The following is a 4,255-nucleotide window of genomic DNA, read 5'->3' on the forward strand; positions in this document are numbered from 1 at the left end:
GGTATGTACATCCTCCTCCGCATAAGTCAGAGCAAGCATCTGTAATACAGACCCTTACAAAGTGAAAACTGGTTTTCACCAGGCTCTGTACTCAACTTCCCTTTTAAATCGCAGGGACAGGTGTCACCAAAGATCTGAAAACATCTGCCCCATGCAATCATCTGCCCCATCTGGGTCATGCAATTTTTGCAAAGAGGCTTCCCAACGTGAAGCAAAGTTCTAGCAGAATGAGAAAACTTTATAGAATGACAAAGCAAACTGTGGTCCACGGAGATGAAGATGCTAGGAAGCAAAGTGAGGGGGAAAACCTAGCTTTCTCCATTTACTAAGATGCTCCCCAAGATTCCCGAGGGCACATCTCAAAGAAGAGAAAGCCACACAGGAGCTCCCGGGGCCCGACCCTGCCTGGAAATTCACAGGGTTTGCAGGATTGGGCCTCTTGAGCCTCCAGAGCAGCCGGTCAGGGCAGCTGAAGGGTGCAGGAAACTCTCCTACCATCAAACAGATGTCTGCCGCAATCGAGTGGCACAATCTATTACTGGCATTGTAGCGACCATGAATTTTAGGTATTGGTGGTGCAACAAAAAGGTATGGAGGTCCTTTTGCTTCACCTTTGTGACTCCATAAACGTTCTTTCGGAAACACGTGGATGTGGATGGGCAACGTGTTTGCAACCTTAGAGAGCACTGAAATGTGCATGCTGGGACTGTTAAGCATTTAGACCAAATACAACAGGAAAGAGAGTCAGGCAGGCTAATTCCCCAAGGGATGGTTTTTGGCAAATGAATGAAGGTGGTACAAACATGCTGGGACAGCAAAGGGGGATTATCTTGCAAAGAAATTGCTGGATATGGAAACAACAGGGGTTAGACCAAGGGGAAAGCCCCAGCAAAGGTGTCTGAGACAACCAGAAGAGGATATGAAGAGGCAAAGTTGGACAAGAGGCCTGAGTAACAACAGAGCAGTAGGGAGAAAGTGGATTTAAACCACCAGCCAAAATGCACAAGAATAGGACTATAAAGGAGCAGAGAGAACAGGGCAATTCTGATCTCATGCAGCTCGGTGGCAGGGGTTGGGGGGGAACAGGAACCAGAACTTTACCCAGGGAAACAAGGGCTTTGTGATTCCTCAGCTTCTGGTCCCGGTAAAGCCCCTTGTCTCTAGCTTCAAACAATTCGTGCTCCTTCTGCATAAAATGCACTGCCACGTCCTCAAAGGCCTCTGGGAGCTGCAAGCACAAGCATTACACCATCAGCATCTCCTGTTCCAGCCTCTTCTAGCCTTGACAAACCTGAGTCTTTACTCCTCAGCTGAAACAGCAGCTCCAGCAAAGGTCTGGCACGGACACAGCTCTACAGAAAGAGCAGGGCTTTTGTTCGCTTGAGCTCACGCCATCAGCACAACTGTTCCCTTTCTCAGTATATACTGTGCCTATAGGGGAGGCGCCGCTATCATAACACCGCTAGCAGAGACTGCAGTCCAGGAACCCTGACTTCCCTGGGGAAGCTGTTCTCACGGCAGGGACTTAGGGCAGTGACACGTGTGGCCAGTCCCACTGCCCCCAGGCGTGCAGAGAGGCTGGGACAGCACGGCAGCCAGACTCCTTTCAGCTGTCGCTGCCAGTGCTACCCCTGCTGCTGGCCCTGGCCCTGCTGCCTGAGCATCTTAGCTCATTCGTCCCACATCCACTGCCGGGAGTGCTGGGCAGAGCAGGCAGACACTTCTATGGAGACTGGCTCAGGACCCGCACAGGCAGGGGATGAGATGGGGCTGTGGGCAGGTGTGGGTGGGATGAGATGGGGCTACAGGAGCATAGGGATTGGCATCCAGGAAAGGGACAGGTGATTGGGGCTGAGGCTGAGGCTGGGGCCAGGGCCAGGGCCAGGATTGTGAGGTAGCCCCAGTACAGTGGGACTGTGGAGCAGCACGGCTTGGCAGCACAGGGCAGCCATGCTGGATTGTAACTGGATTAGGCCACCCCATGCTGCTGGGCTGCACTGCAAGACAGATGCACTGTACTGGGGCCAGGCACAAGCTGTCATATGGGGAGCAGCTCTGCTCTGGCCTCAGCCCTGCGCTGTCACTGCCCCGTGATCCTGGCCCCAACCATGGCCCTGGTCCCTGCTAACCTTGGCCCCATCCCATCTGCCTGGCCAAGTGTGCCCTGCCCGAAGAGGTCCCGGAGTAGTGTAGAATAGGGATGTGAAAGGTTAAAAAGATGAATCGTTTAACCGATAAACCCAGTGATAACTGGTTAGCTTACCAGTTATTGCTTAGCATAAGGAGTGGTGCAGCCTGGCAGGAAAGGGGGGAATGGGAAGTCGTGCAGTGCCCTAGCAGGAGCCAGAACGCAGCAGGACAGGCGGGAGGGAGGGAGGAGGGCAAGGGGGACTAGTACCCATAGCCTACGGGGTTGAGAGGAAAACAGCAGGCAACCTAATGGCTGATGAATTAAGCAGTTAGCTGCTCCTTCACAGCTGCTCCCTACCTCCCAGCATGGGGCTTCCCCAGGGCTGTGTTGTCTGGAAGGGCTTGCCACCACCTCCTTCAAAAGGGCCCCCAGAGCCAGCTCCCAGCAGCAGCTGTCTGAGCTGCTGTGTTATTGGTTAACTATTTAACTGATATAATTAGACAATAATTAAACAAATTATTTTTTAAAACAATCTTTACATCCCTAGGTCAGTAATCTGCCGTGTAGGGAGTTTTGGGGAGCTGCTGCACGGCCCCTTGCCCTCCTGGGAGCGGCAGCCCTGGAAGTGCAGGCGCCAGGTCTCCGGGGTGGGGACGCCACTGCCTGGGTCCAGCTCCGGGATGGCAGAGAGCAGCTCAGCTGGAGAGGAAGGCATCACCTCCTGCTGCTGCATCTCGCAGCACCGAACTGCTCCCTTGGGCCGCTCCTGCTTGACCTGTTGCAGTGCCGCCCATGTCAGGGACGCTCTGCCTGCACCTGTGGGGACAACACAAGGGACTTCCCCTGCCCGGGGCTTGGGGCCGGCTGGGTCCCACTCCTCCATCATAGCCTGAGGCTGCACCAGGCAGCCAGCTCCATCTCTGTAGCCTGGGCCTGCATGCTCCGGCCCCGAGCACATATGGCAGCATCCAGGCTCCTGCCTGTGGGATGGTGGCGGGGAGACAATTGGATTTTATCGAGTGATGGGGGGGGCAGACCACGACCCACCGTCCCTCAGCCAGCCCCACACCTGGCACTGTGTGGGGGTCCTGCCCTGCCCTGACACAGGGCCCAAGGGTGGGCTGCACCCTGGAACACCCCTCCAGTGCCCACAGCCCCGCCTGGTCCCAGCTGCTGGTGCCCCTCCCAGTGCCCCTCTCTCCCTGTCCTCACCCTTCCCCCCCAGTGCCCCTCATTCCCACTCCACACCCCAGACCATAGAGCCGTGGTCGTCCAGAGCGCCCAGAACAGACGCGCTGGAAACACAGTCACAGTCCTCCAGGGCCACCAGAAGAGACAGAGGGGACCCTAGAGGTGCGGGCCTTCCGCAGAGCAGAAGCAGAAGCAGCCCCAGTTGCACCCGTGAAAATCGCACTGACTGTTCCAAGTCGCGACCTGGAAGTACAAGTGGGGCCATGTCACTGCTGCAGACATGCAGCCCTGGGGCGAGGGCAGAACATGGGCAAGGTGCCATCCCCAGGGCAGCCTCCCCTGTCCGCTCATCCTGGCAGGATGTGGCATGCAGGGCCACAGAGTGGGGAGCCGGAGGAAACCAGGGAAGAGGCCTTTGAAACAGGGTGAACTGTGCGCACATCTGGGCGGCATGAAACAGGCACCTACAAAATGTGTCAAACCAAGTCCCATTCCCTCTCTTCTTTCTGAGGCTGCCTCCATCAACAAGACGAACCAGGCCTCCGGCCAAAAAATGGAGACTCGTTGAAAAAAAGTTACGAGGTTATTTTTTTTAAGTGCTGTCATACAGATGAAGTGACCGTGGTTTTATACATTGGGAGAGACCAGTAGAGGACGGTTACAGAGGAGATGAATAAAAGAGCATGCGCAATGATGGGTTATTTACCTCTTGGAGTAACCGACTACCACAGAGGCAGGCAAAATATGGCCCGTGGGCTGCATCCGGCCTGCCAGGCCACTTTATCCAGCCTGCAAGGCTCCTAAATAATTTAGAAAATTAATTTTAATCTGGTCCTGGCTTCCTGTCAAAGATGACAGGAGCCAGGGGCAGTAGGACCCAGGGGGAGCCAGCAGCAGAACTCAACCCCACGCTCCCATCCAGCCCCTCGACTC

The sequence above is a fragment of the Crocodylus porosus genome, unplaced genomic scaffold (assembly GCF_001723895.1).
Source record: "Crocodylus porosus isolate Cpor-Errol unplaced genomic scaffold, CroPor_comp1, whole genome shotgun sequence".
NCBI classification, from domain to species: Eukaryota; Metazoa; Chordata; order Crocodylia; family Crocodylidae; genus Crocodylus; species Crocodylus porosus.